This window comes from Ranitomeya variabilis, chromosome 4 (genome assembly GCF_051348905.1).
Source record: "Ranitomeya variabilis isolate aRanVar5 chromosome 4, aRanVar5.hap1, whole genome shotgun sequence".
NCBI lineage: Eukaryota > Metazoa > Chordata > Amphibia > Anura > Dendrobatidae > Ranitomeya > Ranitomeya variabilis.
In genome coordinates, this window is record NC_135235.1 from 505,636,745 (window position 1) to 505,655,156 (window position 18,412).

At 44.3% G+C, this 18,412-nt stretch overlaps 1 long non-coding RNA gene across 1 annotated transcript; it reads right to left on the reverse strand.

The window, feature by feature from the left end:
• Positions 1-13,686: 13,686 nt before the first annotated feature.
• On the reverse strand, positions 13,687-14,804 carry LOC143765428 (uncharacterized). The gene is made up of 3 exons (XR_013213390.1): positions 14,666-14,804; positions 14,158-14,333; positions 13,687-13,862 (listed from the first exon to the last, which is right to left on the reverse strand). It is a non-coding gene; the product is annotated as an uncharacterized LOC143765428 (long non-coding RNA).
• Between the last annotated feature and the right edge of the window lie 3,608 nt (positions 14,805-18,412).

Genomic DNA, 18,412 nt, shown 5'->3' on the forward strand with positions numbered 1-18,412 from the left:
GGTCATGTGGTCAGATGAGACCAAAATATAACTTTTTGGTATCAACTTCACTTGCTGGGTTTGAAGGAAGAAGAAGGATGAGTACAACCCCAAGAACACTGTCCCAACCATCAAGCATGGTGGGCAAAACATCAAACTTTGGGGGTGCTTTTCTGCAAAGGGGACAGGACAACTGCACCATGAAGGGAGGTTGGATGGAGTCATGGATCATGAGATTTTGGCCAACAACCTCCTTCCCTCTGTAAGATCATCAAAGATGGGCTGTGGTTGGATTTTCCAGCATAATGACCTGAAATACACAGCCTGGACAACTAAGGAGTGGCTCTGTAAGAAGCATTTCAAGGTCCTGGAGTGGCTTAGCCAGTCTCCTGACCTGAACCCATTAGAAAATCTTTGGAGGGAGCTGACACTCAATGTTGCCCAATGAAAGCCCTGAAACCAGAAAGATCTGGAGAAGATCTGTATGGAGGAGTGGGCCAAAATTCCTACTGCAGTGTGTGCAAACTTGATCAGGAACAACAGGAAACATTTGACCTCTGCTACTGCAGACAAAGGTTTCTGTACCAAATATTAAGTTCTGTTTTTCTGTTGTATCTAATACTTATTTCATGCAATAAAATGCAAACTAATTATGTAAAAATCACAAAATGTGATTTCCTAGATTTTTTAAGATTCTGTGTCTCTCACAGTTGATGTGTACCTACAATAAAAATTACAGACCTCTCCATTCTTTGTAAGTGGGAAAACTTACAAAATCACAGTGTATCAATCAACAAGATTGTCGACAGCTGTATACCCCTTAGATTAGTTAGTGTCCTATAATGCAGTTGAAGGGTTAAGTCCTCCTAGATTTTGTCCGTGTGCTGTCTAGTATGCAGAATGCAATGAGAATAAATTGTAGAATCTAAAGGATTCTTTAATACATAGAAATAATGCCTCTTTTTTTCCAATTTTCGCTTTGACTACCGCCATGTATTTAACTCTGCATGAAAAGTACTGTATGAACCATAAACAGCTTCCTGGGACTTTGTGTTCCTTAAACTAATCACACGTTTTCTGCATTGGTCTTCATACATTCCAGAAGGACTAAGTCACCAGTTTCCAAGACCGTTAAATATAGTAATACATGTTCTATGTTTTTAACGGTTGAATCCACATCAATGACAGTATTATTCTGGAAATGACCATGTAATCTGAGAATCTTGTATTTTAATACACATGGAACTTAACCCAATAAAGTAACCACACTCATATTCCAGTCCTCAGAAGCACTTCCTGTCTCCCGCTGTCTGCACTGCCATGTTCTGTGAGTCATTAATCTCTCCGACTGGTTGTCATATTGTGTGACAGTAACCAGCTGATGATAATCCTACACTAACTATGACTCAATATCTGAAGAAGGGCCCGGTCCGCCCCGAAACACTCACTAATGACAGTCAGAATTCTATTAAAAAACCACCTTGGATATATTCGTATTAATACCTTGCTCTGCGGGCCGGCTCCAAGTTTATGAGGATGTTGAGCGAGTACCAGTTGCCACCCCTTCACGTATGATTTTTCTTCCTCACTTTACAAAAGCCATACTAACTTTTTATTTTTCAATTGATGAAATATGAAATCTAAGTGCTTCTCTTTTATGGTGCGAGCTGCAGATTTTATCATTACCATTTGAAGTCCATAAGACTTTCTCATTTCTTTCTATTATCTATCAGGGAGGCGGCGTGAGCGAAAAACAGCAATTCTGACATTTTATTTTTTTTCATTTCAGCGTTAACCCTATGGGATGAATATTATAATATTTTATTTTTTTGGACAATTATGCACATGGCAATAGCAAATGTTTATTTATTTTGCTTGCATTCTAGGGAAATTGGGGTGAACAGAAGTTTTCCATTTTAGTTTTTTTTTTACTTTCCTTAGCATTTTTTTATATTGCAGTGTATTATAACATTTCCACTGACTGGTCATCACAGGCACACAAAACATACACTAAGGTTATATCCTCGCTTACAGGTCTCCTTGTTTTTCTTTACTCTGAAGATAGTTCTGAATGACATTGGCTGTATGTCTGGGGTCCTTGTCCTAATGAACAATAAACTGGGAGCCATTGAGACTCCTCTCTGATGGTATTGCATGATGGATAAGTACCTGCCAGTATTTTTCAGCATTGAGAATACCAGCAACGAGGTTACTATCTATCTATCTATCTATCTATCTATCTATCTATCTATCTATCTATTCCATATCTATCTATCTATCTATACCACATCTATTAACTATCTATCCCATATCTATCTATCTATCTATCTATCTATCTATCTATCTATCATCTATCTATCTATCTATCTATCTATCTCATATCTATCTATCTATCTATCTATCTATCTATCTACCTATCTATCTATCTATCTATCTATCTAGCATTCTATCTATCTATCTATCTATCTATCTATCTATCTATCTATCTATCTATCATCTATCCTTCTATCTATCTATCTATCTATCTATCTATCTATCCCATATCTATCCTTCTATCTATCTATCTATCTATCTATCTATCTATCTATCTATCTATCTATGATCTATAACTATTGAATAATATTTACTTTGTAAGCTATCTTTAAATGACAAAGAGAATTCCTCTATGCAAAAATTGCATTGCATACGGATTGAATACAAATGTCATACGGATGCTAGGTGAGAGAAATCGCATTGTTCTCACATGACACTCGTCCGACTTTTCAGGAACAACGTCAGACTGTTTTTTTCATGCTGATGGGTATGAACCCTAAAGCAAAAAATAGGAATATGTCCACTTCTGCCCACAGAAAGCTCCGGACAGCTATGTAACAGTGAATTGACTGCACAGTCCTGTTGCCAATGACAAACTAAAATTATCATGGTTGTAATAGGGTTGACATATGGTCACACTCCGCTTCGTCGTTCTGCGCTGTTGAATGTTCATTTCCAGTGCGCGGTCTGAAGATGAGCTGCTGTTTTCAATTAAATCTGGTTATTTTCATGCAATGTTCCGCAACGCTCTCATTACAAGAACAAGCGTCTCCAACAAATGCACCGATTGCATGTGGGGCGTCTATTGAAAGGTCAAAAAGGTTAAAGTGACATTAAAGGGACATCTAGCCTGTATGCAGATGGCTGAGAAAATAATCTGCAGGCAGACTTTGGCAAACAGATGGCTTTACAATTAATTAGGAAATATATATATAACAAAAAATACTTCATGTAGCAATAATATGGCACTTATGTAAAGTCAGAAGCCAAGGTCCCTGTAAGGATGTAGTCTTCTGGACCAAGGCTAGCCAGGTGCTATAGAGAAATACTGAAGCAACGGATTCTAAAGGGAATGATATAAATTGCAGGTTGTGATGGTAACAAAACAGTTAAAAAATACAATCTCTCTAGAACTCCCCAGGGTCTGCAGTGCCTCATCTGTGGCCTTTGTCCTACCATATATAAGCTATTGCTGAGGCGTGGGGCGTCAGACATGGCTGTGATGTGATCAGATAGTGCTGGGGGATAAGGGCCCCTCTGCCGCATAAGAAGACGCCTGCATTATAAATGGCTCCTGTAGATTTTGTATTGAGTCACAGGAACTGCAAATAAAGTAAAAGCCCTGACAACGAGACAGTGGACATGCATAAATTGGACAAACAATCCAGATTAAATAAATAAAATTAAAAAAAATTAATCTTTTTGCCAAAGCAATAATTAAAGTTTCCCTTTTTTTTTTTTGCATAGAGTTCTCCTTTAAGAGCCAATAACTTTGGAATAGTCATAGAACCGTCTACAGTAATGTATAAACTATATTGTGCCCTTTCTGTATCATTGATATTTTATATGGAAGGGCTTTATTGGAAAATGAATCTTCTTTTACTGTTAATGTGGGTAAATCATTGACTTTTGTAGACGGATGGGAACTTTTGCGCTTTGTGTAAAAAATATCTATAAACTCTCATTTGTCCACACCCCGAAATCTCAGTTTATTCAAAATGAAGACACAGACAACTCACGCCCCCTGTGCAGAGTGTTTAGGCCCCTTCCTCCTGGATACCCAGAACTTATATCTTCAGCACTACTTTTTGCAGTGGATTTTTATGTGTTGGCTGATAAAGGGAAGAGGGTTTTTTTTAACCTCTTCACGACCAGAGGTATTTCTGTTTTTGCATTTTCGTTATCGCTCCCCTCCTTCCCAGAGCCATAACTTTTTTATTTTTCCGTCAATATGGCATTGGGAGGGCTTGTTTTTTGCGGGACGAGTTGTACTCTTGAACAAAACCATTGGATTTAACATATCATGTACTGGAAACCGGGAAAAAAAAATCCAAATGTGGTGAAATTGCAAAAAAAATGCAATCCCACGATTGTTTTTTTTAAGTTTTTTTTACATTTTCACATTTTACATTTTTTTGCATTTTCTCTAAATGCTAAAACTGACCTGACATTATTATTCTCCAGGTCAGTACAAGTTCATAGATGACTCCACACATGTCTAGGTTCCTGTAGCGTCTTCACTTTTCCTTATCTGGGGCTTGGTGAGGGCTTATTGTTTGCGTGCCGATCTGACACACTTTTTGATGCCATTTTAGTGCCGACGTTCTTTTGATCGCCCGTTTTGATGCCCCCCCCCCCCCCCCGTGATTCTGACGTTTTAAATTTTTGTTTAGCGATCGGGTTACTTCTTTTTTATTTTGATAGATCGGGTGACTCTGAACGCTGCGATACCAACTATGCGTGTTTGATTTTTTTTATTGTTTTATTTCGAGTGGGGTGAAGGGCTAATAAGAATATCTCTGATGGTCCAGGGCAGTGAATGGGTTTTCCGGATACTTTCCTGGTGGTTTAAACACCATAGCGCAGTTTTATTTCATTTTGTTTCTGAGCAATGTGTGCACTATACAGAAAACTAAAGAAGATCCTGAACAAAGTGATTTACAGATTCAGACGCTTTTGCTTTATTTTTTTCCCAAGGACTTTAACTGCAGTTTCTTGTTTATTTTTCCGTTTTTGTTTTGTTAGTTTTCCTGATTTTGAGATGACATGGAAGCAAAACAATTAATTATATAATTTACTGGAAGTCTAATAAACTAGATTTATGTGTATTATGGTCTCAGGTTATAAACTTTCCAAATAAATACGGTCATCCAAACAACAATTAAAGGGCTTGTCCACTTTTTTTCTAACAAATGTGCTTAGGATGTGATTTTGTGGCGCGTTCTAATTTGTTATAATACAAGTTCTTCTCCTGTACTGTTTAGTGCAACCTTCTTCCCGGTTCTTTTTCTCATAATGGCAGTTGATGGAGGAGGAAGAGGAGGAGGAATTGATGGAGGAGCATGTGACCAGACCTGTCCATCAACCTTCTCCAATTGACAAATGTCTCACATGGGATAGCTGGCTTTCTATCTAGCGGAGGAGGAGGCTAATGTATAGGTCTGGTCTGCTGCTCTTCCATCAGCAGCCGGCAGTTTGGGAACAGTAGATCTGTGCAGTCTGCAGCAAAGCCTGCACTTACAACAGCAGGAGGAGAACCTGTAATATCTTAGTAGTAAGTGCCACAAAGTGATGTCTCCAACACATTTTTTTTTTAAATAAATATAAAGTGTATATCTCCTTTATTATTGCAATTTGAGGGATCAATGTGTTGTATTTTGGGTATACAAGATTTTTATGACAATATTGAACTGTAACGATATAAAAAAAGAACATGTGCTAGTTACAGTAATGGAGCTCAAGCTTTGGTCCTGTAATGTTGACTTATAGTGAAAAGGTTGTCCGGTCTTAGGCTACAAGTAAGCAGTCACTCTTTGTGACTGCAGACGTGTGAATCCTCCCACTGCGTGCACTGTGCGCTGCTAAAATTCTCCTGTGCCTGTAGCGGGCAGTCATGTGACCACAAGTATGCGATTTGCATACTGTCTGGCCACATTTCGATTAGACTTGTCCAGCCTCGCTCAATATGCTTGGCTGCTCTTATCTAGTCAGCTCCTGAATTCTCACAGAGTGCAGTGCGCGATGTGAGGATTCACAAGTCTGCAGTCACATAGAGTTTCTGCAGATTTATGACCTAAAGCTGGACATCCCCTTTATGTAACATTGTTAGTAGTCAAAATACATTTTTTTTCCATTAATATATGAGCCAATGCATACTTCCACATTATAATTTTTTCTACTTTAGACTTGCCATCCTAATGTTGGTATTGCTCTGGTGGGAAATATTATCTAGACATGTTCCATTTCACCCATGACCACATCCTCCACTGATGTGGATTTGAACCCAGTACTGTGTTCCCCACAATAATGTGTTCTGAAAACTGGGATAAAATGGAAACATAACAGTTGTGTCTGTGGAATGTATTCTTACAATGTGCAAGTCACCTTTCGCACACTTCATCATTACAAAAATGTGTATCTATTTTCAGTGTCCGCATCTTGAAGGTTTTGTCCTAATGATTTGGTAATTAAGACTTGTTCTTCCTGCCTTTGATCTGGCTGAGAACCCCTTAGGGAAAAGCATGCCCACAGTATACCATGGGGAGCCAGCTGTAAGCAGCACATAATAGTTTTCTGATGTTTGCTCCTCTTCATATAGTGGTCAGTTACTGTATATCTACTAGGGGATCATTACCAGTGATACTTTGCAAGTTCAGTATATACTAACACACACACACTATGGAAGGTAGAACTGATTAGTATGGTAAGTGTATTTCCTGGTAGCTAAGCAGAAATATTGATCAGCAAAATTAATGGAAGTTCAAAACATTATTCTTACTCTTAGCATTAATATTTTATTATGACCCTATACAAAACTTTACTGCATGTGAGATATATGGCAATGTACCTCATCATAAAAACTGTTTAAAGATGACTGGATAGAATAGAGAGACAGGGCCTGAGGGGAAGCAGCAATTGTTGTTGAAGTTTCAAAGTTGTTTTTTGTGGCCATTATTTCCAAAGTTTCTGGGAGGCCCTTGAAAAAAGTGCAAACCTCATGAACTCCCAGAAGAGTTAGCAACTCTCCTGGGCACCTTCAAAGCCTCCAGGACAGGCGGGAGCGAGCCGCCCAACCCCCCTCCCGGGCGGCGTACGCGGAAGCCATCATGACAGGGGGTTTGGAGCGAGACATAAGGGAGATTGGGGGTTAATGCTAGGAGGGGGAGTGAATCAGTGGGAAGCCCGGGTAATATGGCCCTGGCGGGGGGTGGAGCCGGTCACTTCCCGCTCAGGAGCCATTCGAGCAGGACGCAGACACTCACCAGCGATGACCTCCGTGGACCACATGTTGTCCCAGCTGCAGGCGGCGGCTGTATCCCAGCCCCCCGGCTGGCTAGAGGCTCAGGTGGCTGGTATCCTGGGAGGTAGCAGCAGCGGCCCCGCAGCGGGCAGCTCCGGCGAACGGCGGTCTCGGCGGGTAAGGCCTCCCGAACGCCTATCCCCCCGACTTGCCTCAGGCACCCCAGCGGCGGCACAGGAGCCCCTCCAGGGACCCTCCGGACCGCGTGCCTGCCCGCAAATGCCCAAGCAGGCCGCGGTCTGGGAGGAATCCGACAGCTGCGCTGGGGTCTGCGGCGTCAGTCAGGCATTCTCCCTCCTCCCTCCGGGGGGGCGGGGCCTGCGCGCACCAGAGCTGCGGTGGTGTGAAGCGAGGTCATGGCAGGCAGCTGCAGTGCGGTGCAGGCTCGGCGGCCCGCTGCTCCTATCAACACGAGACGGCGTGGGAGTCCCCCAGAGGCAGCGGCAGGCGGCGCCCCAGGCACGGCGGGGCAGCTTGACTTCAGCAGGGATCCCGGTTCCCTTATCCTCCCTGCGAACGGGTTGGCTCCTTATCGTCCGGCGGGGTCAGATGGCGGCGGAGCGGATAGCCGGCCTGGGCTCGGGACCCCTTTGCACCAGTCTACAACAGCGATGGACGGCTCCATGACAGCGCCTTCTACAGGGGCCGGGACGGCGGGACCTGCGTCACGAGGCGGACTTCGCTATCAAGAGGGCCTGAGGACGGAATCGGGGCCAGGTGACGACTGGTCAGCCTCAACATCTGCGGCTGGGGGGATCACAGCTCCCCTGCAGCCTGGTGAGAATCAGTTTATGTCATGTTTGTCCTTGGCGTTTTCGACGCATACACCAGCTATAGGGGATCGGGTTGGGGAGTCCGTAGACCGGGGGGAGGGAGCGGCAGGCGGCTGCGCGTTGCGAGGGAGTGGGGGAGCTTTTGTTGGGTGTTCGGGAGCTGTTGTCACGATTGGGCGGCGTTAGGCCTGGGACATCCCCTTTGTCAGCATGGGTGAGTTCCTCTGATGTTGTGCCTGTTTTGTCGGGCAGCGGGTCTACGGGGTGGGTCAGTTTAGCCGAGCCGGTATCTGTTTCCGTACAGACTGAGAAAGAAAAGGAAGGGGGCATCCGCTTAGACAATAAGGCGCGTGGCGAGGTATATGTCTGTTTTGAGGGGCCACTAGGGGCTCATTTGAAGAAGGAAGTGCGGGAAAAGATTTGGAAAGACGAATATGTGGAGATTTTTTCTCTTTTGCCGTTAGAGAAATTTAATTTGGATAAGAGCAAGAAGGAGGATAATAAGAAGGAGGATGAGGAAAAACGTCGATGGCGCCTCATTCCTCAGACGTTTGTGAATTGGCTTCAGGCGTTTGCGATCTTGGCGAGTGTTATTGGAGAGAAGGCCCCCGAGAACTGCTCCGCTTTGTTTTGTTACATGGACTCTATAGGTGAGGCGCATAGGGCTTATGGGGGCCAAGCATGGTTGCGGTACGACGAGCAGTTCAGACAACGGAAGGCGGTTTGTCCCGCGATTCGGTGGGACCAGAAAGATATTGGGTTGTGGTTGTGTGTTATGGTGCCTACGAAGTTCGGTCATTCCTTTCAGAGCGGGGCCGGAGCTTCCGGCCATGCCGCGTCGCAAGGTAGCTCCTCAGGAACTGGGGGTAAGTCAGGTCAATCCGGCGGTCAAAAACACGGAGTGTGCTGGCAGTTCAAAGAGGGCCAGTGTAAGTTTGGAGCAACTTGCAAGTTCAAGCACCTGTGCTTGCACTGCAATGGTTCTTCCCATGGAGCGTCCAGATGTTTTAAGAAAAAAGGGAAGCCCGACAGTAATTCCAAAGGGGGCGACGCCGGTGAGGTTGGATGCGATGGTCCCCTTTGTAAATAGGTTCCCTGATAGGGAGAGGGCGGAGTTACTGCGAGTGGGTTTTAGCGTTGGGTTTTGCATTCCCGCCCCTGTTTTTCATGTGCCGCAGAGTTTGAAGAACCTTAGATCGGCTGAATTGCACGCATCGGTGGTGTCTGAAAAATTGAGTACGGAGGTGGCGTTAGGTAGGATGTCTGGACCTTTTCCCATTCCTCCTTTTAACGACTTGGTTGTGTCACCGTTGGGTGTGGTTCCCAAGAATGAGCCTAACAAGTTTAGGCTCATTCAGCATTTATCTTATCCGAAAGGGAGGTCTGTGAATGATGGGATCGATCCAGAGCTTTGTACAGTAGTTTATACATCGTTTGAAGAGGCAGCCAAGTGGGTGCGTAGTTGTGGCAAAGGGGTGTTGCTGGCTAAGACCGACATTGAGTCGGCTTTTCGTTTATTGCCGGTTCACCCCGACAGCGTGAGGTTGTTAGGTTGTTATTGGGATGGCGGGTTTTATGTTGACAGATGCCTTCCAATGGGTTGTTCGTTGTCGTGTGCTTATTTTGAGGCCTTTAGTTCTTTTCTTGAATGGGCAGTTCGAGACATGTCCGGTTTGTATTCGGTGATTCATTACTTGGACGACTTCTTGTGCATAGGCCCTGATCGGTCTCAATGTTGCGGGGTCCTGTTGAAGACTGTTGTTTGGATAGCTGAGTTGTTCGGGGTCCCACTTGCGCCCGATAAGACTGAGGGTCCGTGTACGAGTCTGTCCTTTTTAGGCATTATTATCGACTCGGTAAAGTGGGAGTTTAGGCTGCCTGTCGACAAAGTGCTTAGTTTGAGGGATGAGGTGGCTCGGGCAAGACGCTTGAAGAAGTTGCCGTTGCGTGAAGTGCAGTCTCTCCTCGGGAAATTGAATTTTGCGTGTAGGTTTATCCCAATGGGGAGAGTTTTTTCTCGCAGGTTGGCTAGTGCCACGGCTGGGGTGAGCGCCCCTCATCATTTTGTTCCTCTGTCTGCCGAGCACAAGGCTGATTTGGAGGTTTGGGACCGGTTTTTGGCTTGTTACAACGGGCGTTCATTGTTAATGGATGACGTGGTGGTTAATGCTGACTTGGATATTTTTACTGATGCGTCAGGCGGTTTTGGCTTCGGGGCCTTTTTTGGGGGCCGTTGGTGCGCCGCCAGATGGCCGGAAGAATGGTTTTCAAACGAGTTGGTAAGGAACATTACCTTGCTGGAGATTTTCCCGATTTTGGTGGCAGTGCAGCTATGGGGCAATGATTTCCGGAACAAAAGGGTTCGTTTTAATTGTGACAATATGGCAGTGGTATGTACCATCAACAGTTTGACGACATCTTCACCTCCGGTGATCAGAGTACTGCGTCAGTTGGTATTGTCTTGTTTGTCCTTGAATGCCTATTTTACGGCATCTCACGTGCCCAGTGTCCAAAATTGTATTGCCGACTCTTTGTCTCGTTTTCAGTGGGAGCGTTTTCGTTCGCTGGCCCCGGATGCTGAGGAGACGGGGTTGGAATGCCCGGTGGAACTCTGGAGCGTGGTGTCCGGGCTGCAGAACCTTAATTCAGGCATCCTTGGCTCCTAGTACGTGGTCGGCTTATCGGTTGGTATGGAGTTCTTGGGAGATTTGGTTGGCGTCGTGTGGTGTTGCTGATACGGGACAGGATCAAGTTGGGGCCTTGCTGCTATGGTTGAGACATGGGGCGGATCACAGATGGTCGGCGGCTAAGGTTGACCGGACATTGGCAGGGTTGGCTTTTGGTTTTCGGCTACGGGGTCTTCAGGATTTGACAAAGTCTTTTTTGGTGAAGCAAGCAGCGAAGGGGTTGAGAAGAGCAGGCACCCGAGGTGATCACAGGCGCCCGGTGTCATTTGAGATGTTGGAACAGTTAGGTGCGCGGCTGGATGATATCTGTGATTCCCGTTTTGAGGCTGCCTTATTTCGGCTTGCCTTTTCCCTTGCATTTTTCGGGACTTTGAGAGTGGGTGAGCTCATTTAACCTACTACTGTTCGGCAAGGGTGGCTTTGGGAGGGGGATGTTTTTGTTTCCGGGGGGTCTTTACAATTTTGGATTCGGAAGTCTAAGACGGATCAGGCGGGGAGAGGAAAGAAGGTGGTATTGGTTCCGGGTTCGGACATGTGTCCTATTCGTTGTTGGCGGGTCTTTAATGGTTTTCAACTGAACAGAGATGGGCCTTTGTTGTGTCACGAGGACGGGACGTTTCTTTCTAGATATCAATTCGTGGCTGTTTTTCGGCAGGCATTAATGGCCATTGGGGTGGACTCTTCTAGATTCGCCTCTCATTCTTTCCGTATTGGGGCTGCTACGGAGGCTGTGCTGGGTGGTTTGGCTCCTACAGTGGTACACAGGATAGGTCGGTGGGAGTCGGGCCATTACCAGAGTTATGTTAGGCCTTGAGAGGTGGGTTGATCGGTTGTTTTTGTGTGTTTTGCCTGCACGTTTTTTAAGTTGTTTGTGTTTTCCAGGTTCAACCCCGCTGTTGGTTTGGATTGTCGGCCACTCCCATGTGTATTGGGGCGCGAAGCGGGCGGACGTCCGACAGGATGGAAGACAGCTGGGTTTTTCCAGGGACGTGGCCGTTATCAGGTGGTTGGGTTTTCCGGATTTGGGCTAGAAAGAGAAAAAAGGCACTACCGTAAAAGCCCGCACACTACACCAAATAGTAATAATATAAAGCTTTATTAAGTACACCAAAACAGCAGAAAAAATGCATAAAACATAAGTAAAAACAGAGCAATAGCACCCCACTCCTGGACCCCCTATGCTGTGAGGGCACTACATCCACAATCCAAATGGTAAATAGAATGATGACAATAAATACATAGTTACAAAAAATATCAACATGAATATAAATATACAATAGTAACCATACACAATCCCAATGGTTAATAGAATGATGACAATAAATACACAGTAACAAAAATATCAATATAAATATACAATAGTCACCATAAACATATATAGTAATGCCCCAAGAATAACAGATGGCAAAAGACCTCCTATAGCAATCATGAATATATTAAAAAAAAAAAAAAAAAAAAAAAAAAAAAAAAAGGAAGCAAAGCGCAGCTAATATAGTGGCCAGCATAAATCCTGTTTGGGCGAGTATATACCTATAGCCCAGTCAAAGTAATGGCCACGATAACAAATGCTATAGTTAACCCACCATAGCCCATGAAAGACAAATAGTAAGGCCCGCACAAAAAAGTAAGTGCAATAAAGGCCCTGTCATATGTGCAAATGGAGTCGCACAGATCTGAAGCTGCAAGCCATAATATAAGTCAAGATCCAGACAAAATAAGAGGGAGATACCAACCAGAAGGGGGCCCCAGATGAAAGTAAGAGCGGGGTGCGACCCAACGCGTATCGCCGTAACCCGTACGGCTTCGTCAGGGGAAGATGTGTACACATGGATGCCAGGCACATAAATACCTGCTGGCTGATTGATGTACCAGGTGCAGGTGTGGACCACAGGTGCATGAGAGAGGCATGAATGCAGGAGCCGGAAATGAGATGTAAATCACAGCATTAAGCTGCGTATGAGCAAGAAAACATGGCACAACAGCGCCAGCGTGGGGAGATGAGAGGCAGGACAGGCCCAGGTGCACCCCACATAGTGGCGCCAGTCCGCGCATGAACATAGCGACACGGCGCCTGCGTGTAAAAATCACAGGCAAGAAAAGCCTAGGCGTACATAAAACAGTAGCGCTGGCCCGTGTATAAGCGCAGGATCATCAAAACACAGCGCCTGCGTAGAGAAAAGGCGCAGATAGTCAGCACACACAGCAGAAGGCAGCGCCCGACTAATAAAGCTGCAGCGCAGCGGGCACCTGCAGCGAGAGCACCCATGAGCCGGTCAGCATAAGCACGGCCAGAGCGGCCAGGATACAGGACAGAACAACGGGCCCGTATATATATACACACACACACACACACACACACACATGAATAGACAAACAAATAACATAAAAAGTACAAGACAAAGTACTGCAAAAAAAAAAAAAAAAAAAAAAAAAAAAAAAAAAAAATAATAAAAATAATAATAAATAAAAAGAAAATGAAAGAAATTTTTTTTTTTTTTTATTATTAAGATTGAAAAAATTAGGAATAAGCCCACAGACTCCACAGTCAATGCAACGGGGGCCCATAGAACAGTATGCAGTATGTTAATGTATAATAGAGAATTAAATACATATGTCAGACTATCAAAAAGTCAAGACCCGTAATCATAACCTATATCAACCCCAAGACCATATTGGACGCGCACTAGACTAAGAAATGCTGGGGGGGGGGGGAAAAAAAAAAAAAAAAAAAAAAAAAAGAGAAAAGGAAATAATAATAATAATGATAATAATAATAATTAAAGAAAAAACATATAAATGCAAACATTTGCCAAGAGCAGAAAAAATGGGCCATATACAAAGAGAGCCACAGAAAATCCAATCCGTAGGAGAATGCGACAATAACCAATATAGGTAAATGTAGGCCCCCATGAAGATCCAGGAGAGACGGAATCGAAGACTCTAAAGACTAGGTATGTAGTATATCCGAGATGTCAGTAGTTAGTTTCCAAATTTATCCCAGGGATGCTGGAGGCAATCCCACATCCAAACCATATAGGAACCAGATGATCACGTAAAAAAGGCCCAGAATAGGAGAGGGACATGCGGCACCTGTAAAAAATAGGGGAAAAGCAAAATAATTAATAGATGACCCCGAGGAACAAGCCTACAGAGGCCAAAACCTATTCACCCAAAAAGCCAGTGAATAGAAGCTCCTCATTAAGCCCTGCTGGAGCTGTAGAGTTCAGGTTGAAAATCCAGCGGGACTCTGACCGCAGAAGCAATTTCTTGGGACATCCCCCCCTATTGGATATTTGTATCTTCTCCAACCCAACCACCCGTGTGTTGTTGATTTTACCGGAGTGGTGGGTGAGATAATGGGACGCCACTGAAGTAAGGAGTTTACCCTTTGCTTGATCCAAAGAGGCCAGATTGATAGTAGAAAAATGCTTCTGTATGCGTCGTCGGAGTTCCTGAGATGTCTGTCCCACGTATACCATATGACATGGACATATTAAGGCATAGATGACACAACTGCTCTTGCAATTAATGTAGTTCTTCAAGGTGTATCTGGTTCCATCCCTGGGATTAACAAAAAAATCTCTGTTAGCACACATAAAGGGGCACACATTGCAGCTACCGCATGCAAAGGAACCCTTTAGAACCACACCCCGCTGTAACCTCTTCGTCTGTCTTGTATAATGGCTCCTAGTAAGAAGGTCCCTAAAATTAGGAGCCCTTCTTGCCGTGAGCAGAGGCGTGTCGCTGACAATTTGGGAAGTCTGTAGATCGGTCGTGAGAATATCCCAATGTCTGCGAAGAATCCCCCTTACATGTGACCAATGGGAATTGAAGGTAGTAATAAAACGAGGTCTGGAGTTGACAATTTTCGTCTTAGCAGTCAGTAAAGATACCTGGGATTGGGACCTGGCCCGCTCGTAGGCCGCCGAGATACACCGCCTTGGATAGCTTCTATCTTTAAGTCGTGAGGTAAGCTCCCGTGCTTCCAACCGGAAATCTTTATCTTCAGTGCAATTCCGTCTAACACGCAAGAATTGTCCGATAGGTACTCCTCTCTTAGTGTGCGCTGGGTGGAAACTACGATATTCTAAGAGGGAGTTCGTAGCTGTGGGTTTTCGAAACAGGCTCGTAACCAGTGATCCATTCTCCTTAGTAACCCGGAGGTCCAAAAATGTCACTGAGGACGGGGAAATTTCATATGTCAAGATGATATTATGCGTATTGCAATTTAATGCCTCGATGAAATCCCGGCATTCTGAAGCTGTACCTGTCCAAACAAAGAATAGGTCATCAATGTAACGCCGCCAATAGCGTACATGGTTGTTATATGATGCCATAGGGTAGACCACAGTGGCCTCCCACCAACCCAAAAATAGGTTCGCGAGGGCCGGGGCACAGCGCGCCCCCATGGCCACCCCTGATACCTGTAAAAAGAAAGTCCTATCGAACACAAAATAATTGTGATTCAAAATGAAACTCAAAAGGTCAACCACAAAAGAGTCGTGCATTCTGTCAGAATTCACGACAAGGTCAAAGAAATATAAAACTGCCGCAGTCCCATCCCCATGGTTAATATTTGAATACAGGGACTCCACGTCACATGTAACGAGCAGAGCCTGTGTTGGTATGCTCATGTCCAAACATGTGCGAATGAAACATGAAGAGTCCTGTACAAAGGAGGGCAGTTGTTTAACCAAAGGCTGTAGAAAATAATCTACATAGATTGATGCCTTTTCACATAGGCTCCCAATACTGGCCACAATGGGCCGACCAGGAGGCTTAACCAAATTTTTGTGCACCTTGGGCAGCATGTAAAAGGTAGACACAATAGGACACTCCACCCACAAAAATCTGAATTCTTGTTCCCGGATAATGCCCAAATCCTTGGCCCTGTCCAGGAGCCTCCTGTATTTCACAGAAAATATTCCTGTGGGATCTGACGGGAGTTTCCTATAGAATTTGGTATTCTGCAATTGACGATTGGCCTCCTCCAGATATAAACCATGTGGCCAGAGAACCACATTGCCCCCTTTATCGGCCTCCTTGATGATAAACGCCTGATTGTTTTTGAGGCCCATAATAGCCCTCCTCTCCATGGCATTCAGATTGTTAGGTAAAGAAGCCCGGACAGATAGTGAGAGTATATCCTTCTTTACTAGTTCAAAAAAAACCCTAACCGAGGGTACCAAAGAGAGAGGGGGAGCCGTGGTAGATTTGGTCCTATGGGGGAAACGACCCTTACCTGTCACATCAGAATTCTCCTGTAATAAGTCCAATAAATCCTGTAAGACACGTCGATCAGCCTGGTCCACATTATCAATCAATTGTGGTTTATTGTGTAGGACCTGGAGAACCAAAGACCTACAAAAAAGATACAGATCCTTGATAAGCACAAATTTATCAACCGGCTGGACAGGTGAAAAAGTCAAACCCCTTTGAAGCACAGAGGTTTCAATTGGTGATAGCTGGTAATCAGACAAATTAATAATATGTAAAGTGTCACCTTGTACCTGACTTTCTGGTGTGCATTGTGACGACCCATCTGGCACAGCTATTTGCGAAATCTCCTGCGTTGATTGTAAAATGTCGGTCTGTGAACTTTGCTCCGTGTCACTCTCATTGCTATATTGTCGCCGCTTCTTCCCTCTTCGGGTCCGGTGTCTAGATCGCTTTCGACCGAGGACAAAAAATCACTCCCAGATGTGCGAGTATCATCGGTGCGTGGTAAAATACCAGCACCCGTCACAGTTTTGCGTGATGTAAACTGAGGCCTTGAGTTGCCATGATGTTTCCAACGAAACGCTTGGCCCTGTTCAAAATCTCTGCGGTCCCTCGAGAACTTAGTTTTTTTGCGTTGCATAATCTCGTGATCAAATTTATCCAAAATATCTTTCAATTTAAGTTTAAATGGTTGAACCTGAGTGTTATTGTCAAAAGAGGTCAATTTAATTTCCATATCTTTAATTTTCTTTTTAGTATCTGAAAATAGTTCTCTGTCATGTGCCAAAAGCATATTCATAATTATGTTAGAGCAGCTTAACAGTCCTTTTTCCCAAGTAGTCTGGAATTCAGAAGAGGGCTCCCATGCTGGATATATCGCCACCCTCAGACCCCGTGGTACTATGCCGGACTTCATATACTCCTCCAGGCTGCGGATATTCCACCACAGCCTGATGCCAAGTTTGTGTGCTGCCATTAAATCAGCAGTGAGTTGTGAAAAATCCGAATCCTGAGCAGCCGTCTCTGTAGCAGCAAATATATTTGAAGATTGAGCATGCCATGCCGCCTCCCGGGCGTCCCAATCCATGTTCCTATGTCCACAAAAACACCTGTAAAGCGAATACCAAAAATACACAACAAATAATATAAATAACTAAATATCATAAGTGAGTCTCACATAACTCACCTGAATCCCAAATAAGACGTGTGCAAGCCTTGAGAAGAAACACCCGCCACTAGGAGGGCAAAACAGCAAATTGTATAATAAAGAGAAACCAGGCGCACAACTATAGTCAAAGTAACAGGGAGGTGCCAAGGGGCCGGTAGTAATGAACTACATGAGCAAGAAAGAGAAAAAAGGCACTACCGTAAAAGCCCGCACACTACACCAAATAGTAATAATATAAAGCTTTATTAAGTACACCAAAACAGCAGAAAAAATGCATAAAACATAAGTAAAAACAGAGCAATAGCACCCCACTCCTGGACCCCCTATGCTGTGAGGGCACTACATCCACAATCCAAATGGTAAATAGAATGATGACAATAAATACATAGTTACAAAAAATATCAACATGAATATAAATATACAATAGTAACCATACACAATCCCAATGGTTAATAGAATGATGACAATAAATACACAGTAACAAAAATATCAATATAAATATACAATAGTCACCATAAACATATATAGTAATGCCCCAAGAATAACAGATGGCAAAAGACCTCCTATAGCAATCATGAATATATTAAAAAAAAAAAAAAAAAAAAAAAAAGGAAGCAAAGCGCAGCTAATATAGTGGCCAGCATAAATCCTGTTTGGGCGAGTATATACCTATAGCCCAGTCAAAGTAATGGCCACGATAACAAATGCTATAGTTAACCCACCATAGCCCATGAAAGACAAATAGTAAGGCCCGCACAAAAAAGTAAGTGCAATAAAGGCCCTGTCATATGTGCAAATGGAGTCGCACAGATCTGAAGCTGCAAGCCATAATATAAGTCAAGATCCAGACAAAATAAGAGGGAGATACCAACCAGAAGGGGGCCCCAGATGAAAGTAAGAGCGGGGTGCGACCCAACGCGTATCGCCGTAACCCGTACGGCTTCGTCAGGGGAAGTGTTTTGCCTGCACGTTTTTTAAGTTGTTTGTGTTTTCCAGGTTCAACCCCGCTGTTGGTTTGGATTGTCGGCCACTCCCATGTGTATTGGGGCGCGAAGCGGGCGGACGTCCGACAGGATGGAAGACAGCTGGGTTTTTCCAGGGACGTGGCCGTTATCAGGTGGTTGGGTTTTCCGGATTTGGGCTGGAACAGTGTCATGCAAGAGGTGCAAGAGGTGCATAATGGAGTTCGGTTGGACAGGCCCCCTGATATCTTGGTGTTACATGTTGGGGGGAACGACTTGGGAGTTCGACC